General features: G+C 35.0%; 1 protein-coding gene across 2 annotated transcripts in view; it reads left to right on the top strand.

Moving 5' to 3' along the window:
* The first annotated feature begins 260 nt into the window (after positions 1–260).
* LOC124358028 (leucine-rich repeat-containing protein 24-like) overlaps positions 261–14,861 on the top strand; it is a 52,295-nt gene continuing 37,694 nt past the window's right edge. Inside the window, exon 1 of one of the 2 annotated variants that reach the window (XM_046810284.1) lies at positions 261–315. The gene's annotated coding sequence lies outside the window, so the exon portion shown is untranslated. Of the gene's footprint in view, positions 316–6,758; positions 6,854–14,861 lie in introns of those variants that run through there. The other variant, XM_046810285.1, reaches the window with a different exon arrangement.

Raw genomic sequence — 14,861 nt, 5'->3', positions numbered from 1 at the left:
GTAAATGGCCAAGATTGACCGGCCTCTCCACCGACAGACAGAGAGTTAATTTAGAGCTAGCAGATTAATTTTGACGGCGGTCCACATTGTCAACTGCTGTCCAAAATCGAACAGTTCCAGATTCTCATGATTATCGGAGAGTTAACTAACGAATACCGGCTACACACTCAGTTGATTAATAATTAAGTTTAAAGACGTCACAAACATTAAAACTATATGGTATATGACATGTTAATGAGTGTATAATGTTTGCTTTTTGTTCCAGGCCGGACAGTCGAACTCGCTCCACTCATGATCCTGTCCTCTCAGACTGCGGTGAGTTTTTACCAATCTGTCTTTGTTATATTTCACTTGTCAAAAGCTCAAGGGATTCAATTTAATACTAAAGTACCGTCCAAGAGACAAGAACTCCGACTATAAGGACCAATCAGACTCTAATTAACCTAATATTTCTCTTCGGGATACCTCGAGGAATTCAATTGATTGTAAAAGTACCGTCCAATAGACAATAACTCCGACTATCAATAACAATCAGACTAATTAACATAATATTTCACTTCGCGATACCTCAAGGAATTCAATTGATTGTAAAAGTACCGTCCAATAGACAATAACTCCGACTATCAATAACAATCAGACTATTTAACATAATATTTCACTTCGCGATACCTCAAGGAATTTAATTGATTGTAAAAGTACCGTTCAAGAGACATTAACTCCAACTATCAATACCAATCAGCTATTTAATATAATATTTCACTTCGCGATACCTCAAGGAATTCAATTGATTGTAAAAGTACCGTTCAAGAGACAATAAATCCGACTATCAATAACAATCAGACTAATTAACATAATATTTCACTTCGCGATACCTCAAGGAATTTAATTGATTGTAAAAGTACCGTCCAAGAGACATTAACTCCAACTAACATACCAATGAGACCTCTAATTAACAGAATATCTCACACCAATTCGCGAATACCTCAAGGAATTTAATGGATTTAAAAGTACCGTGCCAAGAGACAATAACTCCAAGTATCAATACCATCAGCTTTTAACATAATATTTCACTTCGCGATACCTCAAGGAATTTAATTGATTGGTAAAGTACCGTCCAAGAGACACTTCACTCAGAACCAACTATCAATACAATCAGCCTAATTAACATAATATTTCACTTCGCGATACTCAAGGAATTCAATTGATTGTAAAAGTACCGTCCCGAAGAGACATTAACTCCAACTATCAAGACAATCACTATTTAACAAATTATCTCACTCCGATACCTAAAGGAATTTAATTGATTGTAAAAGTACCGTCCCAAGAGACATAACTCCAAACTATTCAATAACCCAATCAGCTATTTAACAATAATATTTCACTCGCTATACCTTCAAGAATTTAATTGATTGTAAAAGTACCGTCCCAAGAGAACAATAACTCCAAGTATCAATAACACTCACTATTTTAACATAATATCTCACTTCGCGATACCTTCAAAGAATTTATTGATTTTAAAAGTACCGTCCAGAGAGACATTAACTCCAACTATCAATACCAAACAGCTATTAACAAATATTTCACTTCGCGATACACTCAAGAATTCAATTGATTGTAAAAGTACCCGTCCAAGAGACATTAACCGTCCAACATCAATAACCAATCGCTATTTAATTAACATATTTCACTTCGCGATACCTCAAGGAATTCATGATTGTAAAAGTACCGTCCAACAGAGACAATAACTCCAACTATCAATACCAATGGAGACTCTAATTACATAATATCTCACTTTCGCGATACTCAGGAATTTTAATTGATTGTCAAAGTACCCGTCCAAGAGACCAATAACTCCAAGTATCAATACCAATCAGCCTTATTTAACATAATATCTCACTTCGCGATACCTCAAGGAATATTAATTGATGTAAAAGTACCGTCCAAGAGACATTAACTCCAACTATCAATACCAATCAGCTATTTAACATAATATTATTTCACTCGCGATTACCTCAAGGAATTTCAATTGGATTGTAAAAGTACCGTCACAAGAGACATTAACTCCAACTAACAATACCAATCACTTATTATAATATAATACTTTCACTTCGCGATACCTCAGGAATTCAATGGAATTGAAAAAGTACCGTCCAAGAGAACATAACGCCACCTATCAATACCAATCAGCTATTTAATAAAATTTCACTCGTCGATACCTCAAGAATTCAATTGATTGTAAAAGTACCGTCCAAGAGACATTAACTCAACTATCCAATACCAATCAGCTATTTAATATAATATTTCACTTCGCGATACCTCACGGAATTTAATTGATTGTAAAAGTACCGTCCAAGAGACATTAAACTCCAACTATCAATACCATGAGACCTCTAATTAACATAAATCTCACTTCGCGATACCTCAAGTGAATTTAATGATGTAAAAGTACCGGCCAAGAGACATTAACTCCAACTAACAATACCAATTAGACTCTAATTTAACATAATACTCACTTCGCGATACTCAAGGGAATTTAATTGATTGTATACAAGTACCGTCCGAAGAGACATTAACTCCAACTATTCAATACCAATCAGCTATTTAATATATAATATTTCACTTCGCGAATACCTCAAGGAATTTAATTGATTGTAAAAGTACCGCCAAGAGACATTAACACCAACTATCAATTTACCAATAGACTCTTATTAACATAATATCTCACTTCGCGATACCCTCAATGAATATTAATTGATTGTAACAGTACCGTCCAAGAGACAATAACTCCAAGTATCAATACCAATCAGCTATTTAACATAATTTTCACTTCGCGATACCTTCACGGAATTTAATTGATTGTAAAAGTACCGTCCAAGAGACATTAACTCCAACACTCAATACCAACTCACTTAAGTTTTTTTTTTGTTTGTTTTATTTGTTTTTTTTTTTTTATTTAACATAAATATTCACGTTCGAGCGATAACCTCAAAGGAATTTAATTGATTGTAAAAGTACCCTCCAAGAGACATTAACTCCAACTATCAATACCAATGAGACTCTAATTAACAGAATATCTCACTTTCGCGAATACCTCAAGGAATTAATTGATTGTAAAAAGTACCGTCCAAGAGACATTAACTCCAACTCTCAATACCAATGAGACCTCTAATTAACATAATATCATCACTTCGCGATACCTCAAGGAATATAATTGATTTGTAAAAGTACCGGTCCAAAGAGACATAACTCCAACTATCATACAAGAACTCTATTAACATAATATCTCACTTTCGCGATAACTCAAGGAATTTAATATGATTGTAAAATACCGTCCAAGAGAACATAAACTCAACTATCAATACAATCACTATTTAACAAATATTTCACTTCGCGATACCTCAAGGAATTCAATTGATATGTATATGTTTGATAATACCGTCCAAGAGACATTAATCTCCAACTATCAATACCAATCAGCTTATTTAACATAAATCACACTTCGCGATACTAAAGTGTAATTTAATTGAATGTAAAAATACGATTACCCCAAGCAGACATTAACTCCCAACCTACAATACCAAATCAGCTATTTAATATAATATTTCACTTCGCGATACCTCAAGGAAATTTAATTGATTGTACACAAAAAAGAAAGTAAAAACACCCGTCCGCAAAGAACATTAACTCCAACTATCCAATACCAATGAGACCTCTAATAACATAATATCTCACTCGCGATACCTCAAGATTTAATTGATTGTAAAAGTACGCCAAAGACATAATTAACTCCAAGTATCACTACCAATCAGCTATTTTAACATAATATTTCACTTCGCGATACCCTCAAGAAATTTAATTTGATTGTAAAAGTTACCGTCCAAGAGACATTAACTCCAACTATCATACCACTCAGCTATTTAACATAATATTTCACTTCGCGATACCTCAAGAATTTAATTGAATTTAAAAGTACCGTCCAAGAGACATTAACACCAACTATCAATACCAATGAGACTCTAATTAACATAATTAGCTCCACTTCGCGATACCTCAAGGAATTTAATTGATGTAAAAGTACCGTCCCAGAGACATTAACTTCCAACTATCTAATAACAATGAACTCTAATTAACATCATATCTCACTTCGCGATACCTCAGGAATTTAATCTGGATTGTAAAATAACCGTCCAAGAGACATAACTCCAACTATCCAATACCAATAGACTCTAGATTAACATAAATATCTCACTTCGCGATACTCAAGTAATTTATTGAATTGAAAAAGTACCGTCCAAAGACATTAACTCCAACTATCAATAAATCAGTACTATTTAACATAATATTTCACTTCGCGATACCCAAGGAATTCAATTGATTGTAAAAGTACCGTCCCAAGAGATCATTAACTCCAAAACTATCAATACCCTCAGCATATTTACATAAAATTTCACTTCGCGATACTTCAAGGAATTCAATTGATTGTAAAAGTACCGTCCAGAGACAATAAATCCGACTATCAATAACAATCAGACTAATTAACATAATATTTCACTTCGCGATACCTCGAGGAATTTCAATTGATTGTAAAAGTACCGTCCAAGAGACAATAAATCCGACTCTCAATAACAATCAGAACTAATTAACATAATATTTCACTTCGCGATACCTCAAGGAATTTAACTGATTGTAAAAGTACCGTCCAAGAGACAATAACTCCAACTATCAATACCAATCAGACTCTAATTAACATAATATTTCACTTCGCGATACCTCAAGGAATTCAATTGATTGTAAAAGTACCGTTCAAGAGACAATAAATCCGACTCTCAATAACAATCAGACTAATTAACATAATATTTCACTTCGCGATACCTCAAGGAATTCAATTGATTGTAAAAGTACCGTCCAATAGACATAACTCCAACCAATACCAATCAATGTCATTTCCAGATAAACCTTTGTGTAGATTTATTATGTCCGAAGTTAAATTACAGGCTCTGGCCAAAAGTGCGAAAGAAGTTGTTTGTTATCTCTTTCTGTTTCTGGGAACAATATTTCCGTTAGAATTTGTTTGAAAAGAGTATAAATAATTCTATTGGAAATTACAAGGCTTTCGCATAAAACAATACTGGCTGACATTTTATAAATTCACTGAGACAACATTACAAAAAGGTTTACGGTCGGAAGGAAACTTCCTTACAGCCTTCAGTTGATTGTGTCGTATCGTCTTTGTTATATTCCGCATAAAACAGTACCACCACCGGTACTTTATAAGTGTAGGTAGACAAATTTACAAACATAAATATTTGTCAGTTATAAATACTATGTAATACCACCAGACAATTCTACAGGTTTACAATAGGACGATAACAGTGACTGAACATTTAATTGATTTTATCTTCTCAACAGTATTATATTCTGTGTAAAACAATACTATGGACATTCACTTCATTTTATATTTTAAACTAGTATTACATTCATTGTAAAACAATACTACGGACTTTCGGTTGATTTCATCTTGTAATCAGTATAATATTCGTAGTAAAACAATACTGCAGATCTTCACTTGATATTATCGTATATTTATCGATATACATCAGTATATTATTCTTTGGGGAAAAAAAAAACTTCAGACAATCACTTAATTTTATCTTATCAGTATTACATTAATTTTAAAACAATACTGTGGACCTTCGCTTGACTTTATCTTGTAATCAGTGTTACATTCAAAGCAAAACAATACTGCGGAACTTTACTTGATTTGATCTTCTTATCAGTACTCCATTCGTTGTAAAACAATACGAGTATTGCGGATCTTAGCTTGATTTTATCTTATCATCATTATTACATTCGAAGCAAAACAATATTACGACCTTTACTTGATTTGATCTTCTTATCAGTATTCTATTCGTTGTAAAACAATATTGCGGATCTTAGCTTGATTTGATCTTATCATCATTATTACACTGTATACTGCAGACTTTTGATCAATTCTCTGAGTCGGTTTGATAAACGGAAGTATGGTTGGACGATAACGTTAACTGGACCTTTACTTGATTTTATATTCTCATCAATGTTCCATTTGTAGTAAAACTACTGGGGACCTTGTATAAAAATTCCTTGGGACAGTTTTATAAAGGATTTGTGGTCAGAAAATTACAGCGAATGGACCTTCACTTGACTTTATTTTCTCATCAGTATTCCAATTGTACTAAAATTACTGGGACCTTGTATAAAAATTCATTGGGACAGTTTTACAAAAGGTTTTTTGGTCATAAAATTACAGCGACTGGACCTTTACTTGATTTTATCTCCTCATCAGTATTACGTACATCATAGAACAACGGCATTGTTCTTTTAGACTTTAATTTCTCAATCAATGGTTAATTACTTGTGTTTTCAGTGGTTCGCGTGTTTCCTTTCATGTCTTATTCATTTAACTAATTATGTAACTGGATTTTACCAGAACTTTCTTTTTTAGTTTGCACTTCAATACAAAAAACAAACTGTTATGTCATCGGAGTACGAGTACGAAGATGGTTGTTGTCCTCCACCTGGCATACCTGAGGTTGAACGCAGCGTCATCAAGAACTTAGTTCTGGTTTAGCCTGTGACCTTGGCCGGCCGCAGAACGACCTGTGAGTGTGTCACCACTCGGCGGCGTGGCGGTGGCGTAGCCCCGGAAGTCGTCGCGACTCCTGAGTCAGCTCGCGGATGACGTCATGCATGTGACGTAGCCGGTGTCACTCTTATCAGTAATGTTACTCAGTGTGCCGTGCGATCAGGCGCGCACCGCTCGTGTCGGGAGTGACAGTGATAGTGACAGTGAGTTGAGAGTTACTCGTATACTTACGTAAGTAGGCGTCTCACTGTACCATTGATCCTCTCGGTTCTGTAGAATAGTCTAGTTGGATTGATTAGTGGCTTATGGAAGGTTTAGTGAATAGACTTAGGAAAGCGAGGTTATAAATTTTGAACAGCCTATTATCATCGATACCCATCAGCACTGGAATGTTTGGGGGGGAGGGGGCGGTTCCCAAGGTATTTTTTAGTGTAGAACATTGTTCCTACTATACATGACAGTGGTAGGGGAGATCTGTGAAATTATTTGGTAAAGACATTAGTTTTTAATGGCAGCCCTAAATGTTCTAACCGCTTTATTTTTAAGGTTTGCAGATGGAATCTAAAGGGATTTTGGCAAAGTTTATAAAAAGAAGGTAATTTGTTTTCAACGTATTACTTGTCGTTAAGATTCGTAGACAAAATTTCAAGTTGTGATTTTTTTGTGATCAATTTGAATTTTTTTATAGTACAAGTATGGAGGATTCTCATTTTATATCATTTCATACATCCAAAGGTTCCTTAGGCATTGTTTCGAATTTGTGCTAATCGTGTGTTTAAAATGGAACACTACCAAAAGTCTGTGGGAAAATAAAATATCAAAATAGAGCGTTTGAAATTTAACATTGCCCTTATGTGGTAGAACTCAGTCCACATTCACTTGTGTGGTTTATCGAACGAAATTGAAAGGAGCCAGTTTACAAACTGAGTAATTTGAATATTAAAATATTCGTACGTACATTGTACTGCATTCATTAAAGTACTAGGGAAGTCTTACTCGCTTTGCTACCCCCCTGTTTGCATGAGAGGTTCTGAATCAGCGTTTCATTTCAGTAGGTTCACCACGTTATCTAAGTTAAATTAAATTAGGTTAGGTTACCAGTATGTTAGGTTAGGTTATGTTACCAGTATGGTAGCTTAGGTTTAGGTTACCAGTATGATATATAGATTATTTTACCAGTATGTTAGGTTAGGTTAAGATAAATTAGGTTAGGTTACCGGTATGTAAGGTTAGGTTACGTCATCAGTATGTTATTTTAGGTAAGGTTAAGTTAGGTTACGTTACTTTTAGGTAGGTTAGGTTAAGTTAAATTATGTTAGGTTACCAAGTATGATAGCTTAGTCTTAGCCATAGAGATGGATTGGTCACAGTTATACTCAAGTACTTTATTAGGACTAGTTGGTTTTTCTTTTTGACCCGTATTAGGGTCTTCCAATTTCGTGTCTTCGTCTTATTTTCAAGAATTGCCAAGAATGGGCAAATCGGCTACATCGCAACATTCGGAAAGCCGCCTAGCGCGGAGACTGGTGCATGTACAATTAACCTAGATGTGTAGCAACTCGCTATTAATCACGATCTTTGCGCAAGGCTTGTTTTCGACCTGAACTGCGCAACGGGTGCTATTTTACTAGCCCATAACTCCTCATGAAATAAAGCACACTTTACTTGTTAAACGTGGCTTCTCATGATATATTGATTTATAATGAATAATACACTATATTATGTTATTAATTTCAAATGAGGCGAAATCAGTCAGTTCGTTGAATAAGTACTTTCCTTACGCTCGTAAAGTAATGTACGCATATTCTGTTAAATAGACATTTTACATACTCTAGTTGGATCCTATTTGATCAATTCTTTTTCCTAAATGAATGTTTTCTAAAGGACCAAATTAGAATTTTAAATCAAAATGTACCAAAGTAAATAATATGTTTAAATATACAGACTCCTTACAGGTATCGTATTTAAAAATCAATAATACAAGAAAATGTTATGGAATGTGAAGTTATAACAAGTTAATTTTTGATCGCCATGGAGACACTCCTTGTCTCCCACATTCCGCTCAAGTTCCATTTCGTTTTTACCCTGTCGATATCCTGACTCTAGTTTCGAACGACATTCTTCACGAATGTTCTTGCCACGTTGACAATTCTGGACTTTCGGTTTCCGACCATGTTACACTCAATCTCGCCTTGTGGACAAAGAAGTACAGAATTCTTGGATATTTTTATGCTCTCAGTTTCCGTTTCTCTTACCAATACCAAACCAAGTTTTATGGTAGATTTACGAATGCTGGCTTTATTTATGTAAGGCTTATTTTCATAAATTAATCCGTAAAAAATTGTATTCCCATTAACTTAGTTTGTACTAAATTTTAAGTATTTAGGTGGATTATCTCATACATACATTTTTAGAAAACGGTTAAAGTTGTGTAAATGTATATATTGTAAATTTACATATATATATATATATATATATATTTAATATTCTTCTGTAAAATTAAGTTGCGAAGGTAGGAATCGGATGCAAGAATAGGAGCCCTTCTAGGGACTCATCGTTCTGCTAGTTAATTCCCACTCGAAGAGATCAGGGCTGACAAAGACAAGTCGGATTGCACACCCCTATAGTAAATTCTAGCACGGAACCGCAATAGTAACTGCCTGTTTTTTTAACTGCCTGTTTTTAAAAGACCAAGTTTATGTGTAGGTTAACGCATAAATACAGGAAGTTTTACACTCCTGGAACTTGACGCACATGACACAAACAAACCATACATAGATGAAAGGGTTCTGGTGAGGAGGATGGGGATGGGGTGGATTGGCTCTTCACAAAATTGATGGTTTCTGTTGCGTTAAATGTCACACATTTACATACACAAATGTGATACTCAATTTGATCGCGTTGCTCTTCCTCGCGTTTGTCAACTTATGTGCCGTCTTTTTGTTGTTGCTTGACACCTTTCCTTTAACAGTCGGTAAACACATGATGGCGAGCAATACTGATGATGAAAGTTCTCTTTAGATGTTTTTGTAATATTTACTGTTCCTAGTAGAACCTGTTTTAATACTTCATTGTCGGTAACATAAAGAGAATCACGGAAAGGAAGGATTTGCAAGAAAGAACAACATGGAAAGGAAGGATAGGCAAGAAAGGGAAACCTTGAAAGGAAGGATTGGCAAGAAAGGGAATCATGGAAAGGAAGGATTGCCAAGAAAGGGAATCATGGGAAGGAAGGATTGGCAAGAAAGGGAAACATGGAAAGGAAGGATTGGCAAGAAAGGGAAACATGGAAAGAAAGGATTGCAAGAAAGGGACACATGGAACATAGAAAGTAAGGATTGCCAAGAAAGGGAAACATGGAAAGGAAGGATTGGCAAGAAAGGGAAACATGGAAAGGAAGAATTGGCAAGAAAGGGAAACATGGAAAGGAAGGATTGGCAAGAAGGTCACGCTGGATGTACTCAGTACCGATCTGTTTCAAATCTTAAACTTTCTCACGTGTTGCGGTATAAATCGACGAACCGGGTGGAACAGCTCTTTTATGGCCAGAAAAGGTCGAGAAAGGGTCCACAAATCCTCTCATCCAAACTACGCCACTTCCACTTTAGTTGAAAGAGCGAAAACCTCGTGTGGAGAATGGACTTTTCTTGTAAGGTCTTTATTGTAATAGTATTGCGTGTAACATTGATGCTGAAGGTTTATATTCTAGTATATCCGTATCCAACCGAAATGTGTAAATGATTTTATGTTCAGTGAAAATCATTGATTGGCCTTAATTATTTAGCACTAATTTTAGAAATATACCTGCTTTGAAATACAACAATAAAAATGTTCTTTATGTAAGCGGCACATATAACTTTAAAATTCGTAAACTAAATTTTTTGAATCAAGAAGGCAAAGCTAATAGATTTTAAAAATAATTTGGGTATCACAATAATTTCAAAAAAAGGTACTTAATGTTATTTAACATTTTACCTGTCTATGTCATAAACATGATTTTCTTAACTGGAAAATATAATTCTCTAAATGGAGGTAACCTTTCTCTCTTCTTATTAGTCAACAAAGACTATGAAGATTTCGTAATTTTCAACAAAACAATATACTATGATTTTCCAATGAAAAAATCTGATTAAATACGACCGCGGCTCCTGAACAAAAGGTATTGAATGTTGAGCCATTACTGGGCAAAAGCCGGACTTCTCTCGCTAAGCGGTATTTTCTGCAAACAGCAGATTCTAATTTCATTTTACCTTAATTTAAATAACAATGGCAACCTTCTCCCCTTTCTGTAAGCCCTCGCCATTCACTCGTTTAGTGTATTCACGTTATCCCTCGGTTATTACTTTCTCTGCTAACTTGATACTATGGGTCGAAAATTGTTGATAATGATAATTTCGCCATAATTGTAACAAGTGTTCTACCTAACCAAGCAGTACTGTTGCAAGGTCTGTCGCTTACATTCCACATCATTAGGGCCCTCTTGATCTAGAGATCTGTTTTAGTAACAATATTAACCAATTAGTTCATAACGAGGTCTAGTTGGCTAATAATTAAACACATCCTGCATCCGGTTTTGAAGTTGAGAACCTCCAAAAATTGTTATCAAGTAATGTATAAATGTTTATTTTTTAATTTGATAACTTTAAATTGTTTCAGATACTATATCATGTTATTTCATTGCTATCGATCTATTTCCAGCAATGTGGTTTTGCTTATTCTTTCTTTTTTAATTGATATTCACACCATAGTAATTTATTAATTTTTTGTTTTCACAATTTGCCGGTAGCCCTCGCGGAATTTCGTCCACCGAATGCTTAGAGGTTAGCTATAGGAAAACGTGGGAATCCTCGAAAACTAGGTATCACATTCTATACAAGTGCTCAACAAAAGCTTCACCTTTTCAAACTACGTTTTCTCATTAAAGATTTAAAAAAAGTTAATGGTTTTATTATAAATAAGGATCTTTTTGTTATTAAAAATATTAACTAGTTTTATAAGTTTTATAAGGTTTAACACAAGCTTGGATTATGTTGTCTTGTACACCAAACAGTTTCAGTTTCATAAATAACATCTACTAATTTGTAGGGTATTCTCTCTTGTATTATACCTTATAAGTTAGGGGAAACGTTATCTCCAGTCTCTCTACTTCTGCGGTGCGTGAAACGTGTAGTGCAGTGTTAGGGTGTCTCCTCATGGTGATCACTCTGGTCATACAGGCATATACTTGTTATTTTAGTAAAAATAAATAAAAGGTGATTTAATTGCTATACTTCCTTTGTTTTTAATTTTGTATCCTTGTTTAACGTTTGACACCTGAGAAAGAGGCTAGATCCTAATTTTCGAAACGTGGTGTTCTACTTTTGTAACGTAGAACGAATTCCAAACATTCCAAATGTTGAAAATCATCCATCGAAAAAAACCAAATAAAGTATACAATCATAATTTTTTTTATTAGTCCATATTTTCACACATAATTGTACAAAGCATATCTACCCCAATGTATTGTAAGATTACATTCTGCGATGAAACAGCCCTCTCGGATCAATCGAGTGACCGCTCTAGGGGTGTTGACGGACGGTAATCAACTCCATTTAAACGTTAATTGACAATCAGCTGGCATTAAATAAACAGTTGTGCGGGGTAAACACTAGTTGTACGAGTATTGTGAGAGTAAATACTAGTTACAATGTGACACGACTGTACCAGAAGTGTGGCGAGTACTGAGTATATTTCACGTTATTGAGGTAATAATCGAATTGTTTTTAATAATTTGCAAATCCAGGATTTCACGAATCAAGAATATTGTCATTGGCATTGGTGACTTCCAGAATAGGCCAGTTGATGATGAGGAATGCCCGGTGTAGTCTTTGTCGAGTGTTGCTGGTACAAAATCCTGACGAAAATTAAACATCTGAGTCATTTTTTTAAGAGCCGACTGTACCGGCGGCCATTTTGATCGTAGCTCCGTAAGCACTATGTACGGTTTTACGACCCCATTTTTATTTAGTATTAGAATTATGGTAGGTGTCTCTTTTAAACATCATATTTTTACGGTCCCAAACGCTTTTTCGTTTTCTTGATATTTAAATTGATCACGCAGGTAAAGTCCCAATTTTTTTCGTACCAAATCGTTTATATATTCGTTATATATAATGTATCAATATATCTTTAATATGAGATATCTTCAATACGGTACGATGAAAATAAGGAAGCAAAAGTGCACGAGGTTTAACATTGTTCTTAAATGAGAAAACTCAAGTTCGTTTCACTATCGAAAAAAGGGGGCTCCCCGAGAATCGAACCCGTTACCTCTTGGTTTGTGAGTCGCAGCGTTAACCCTCCGGTACGGAGAAGGTGAAGCATTGGAATAACAAGATATGAATTGTATATACTTGGGTCGTCCGGAAAGTAAGGTTCGTTTCGCGGTAACTATTCGAGCGGCGAGCGAACAGCGCAATGCGCATGCGCGCCGACTCCCAGCATGCCTTGCGTACGGAATGACGCCATTTGCAGTGAAATCATTGTAGAGTGCTGATTACTGTGCGAATTTAAGATGTTCAAAACAATTGATCAACTCGCCAACTGCGAAATACGATGTTATCCGACAGCAAGGAACGTTCCAGCAGCGGATATCCATAGACAGATAAATGAAGTGTACATTCCTAATGGGATGAGTGAGAGCAAAGTGCGGAAGTGGGTGAGAGCTTTCAAAGATGGACGAGAAAACGTCCATGAAGAACCGCGATCTGGCCGGCCATCAGTGATGATCACGGAAGATTTCGTCAATGTCGTTGATGAAGAGATTCGTGAAGATTGTACAGCCCAGACTTGGCGCCAAGCAACTTTCACTTCTTTCGCTATATAAAGGAGTCCTTCAGTGGTAAGCGCTTCAACACTGACGACGAGGTTAAAGAAGCAGTTATTATTATTATCCTCACAGGTAGCAGACTTCTACGAGATAGGTATTCAAAATCTCGTAGAACGTTATGGACAGTGTTTCACCAAAAATAGAGACTATGTTGAAAAGTTAAGAAAAAGGCCAGGTATGAAATAAAACAAGTTTTTTAAAACATATATTGTTATTTATTTTTTTATAAGAAATTGGACCTTAATTTCCGGATTCTCGTAAGTTAATAGCTGTTCGTTTTAGAGAACTAAACAATGGCCGTCGTTGTTGAATAGGTCCATCCCTCATCATTAATCGAACAAACCTTTTCTTTAACATAATACAAACTATAGCTTAAAAATAGAGGGAGAAATGGCGATATTAAGACAGAGTATTCAGTATAAACAAGCTGTCTAGTTAAGGTGTGATATACCACGTCTATACAATAAAAAGAGTTGAAGAGACGCAGTACAGAGCGAATCAAGCGAGAGCGACCTAATTATCAATTACGGAGATATAACGTTCTTTGTCTGCAAACTTCCAGTGTTATGACTCATTACGCTTTGTACGGGTTATCATTTCCAATGTGATGGTAATTATTAGTGTTATTAATTAGTTTAATGCTGATATCGAAATACAAAGATCAAATCGCGCAGTGACGCTATTGTTCTGTGATTTTTATTTTACGGTTTCTGTTTGTGACAAAGAAGCTGTGTTAGTTCTTTAAATTAGATGAATATATATATATATATATAGAATAAAATATATATTCTATCAGTTGCATATTTACTAATGAATACCTCAGACGCATTATTGTGAGTCGACTGTATAGAAACTATGTTAAGGTTTTCACCAAAAGAACAATCTTAAACTTCTTGCACTTTTGTTTATTTTTGATCGGGACGTCTCATTTTAAATATGTATTTAATGCGCATTAAAACCCTTTTTAGTTAATGTTGTATACCTTTTTAATATTCAAACGGTGAGGTACAAAAAGGTTGAAGAATTTCCCTGCAGAATAACGTATAAAAATAGAAAAACTAAAGTGTTTGAATCAATAAATTATATAAAAATTATGTTTGGTGTTTCCACCGGGGGGGGGGGCTTTGAAGTATGGAATAACCCCCCCCCAAGCATAAAGTAGGGTCAGGGCCCTCCCCCTGGGCAATCGTTTTATAATAGTACACTAAAAGTAGCCATTTAACTATTCAATATGCTGAAAAAGTTCTATAGAAAAAGCTATTATTACAACCAAATCTAATGGTCTGCAGATTTATATATCTTATTTTAAAAGATTTGTTGCCCTGGCAAGTTTTGTGCTTTAGTAAGCTAACTTATTTATTCAATATAGTT

Source organism: Homalodisca vitripennis, chromosome 3 (genome assembly GCF_021130785.1).
Source record: "Homalodisca vitripennis isolate AUS2020 chromosome 3, UT_GWSS_2.1, whole genome shotgun sequence".
Lineage (NCBI taxonomy): Eukaryota > Metazoa > Arthropoda > Insecta > Hemiptera > Cicadellidae > Homalodisca > Homalodisca vitripennis.
Note: the sequence above shows the minus strand (reverse complement) of the source record. Positions and strands in the feature narration are given on the sequence as shown.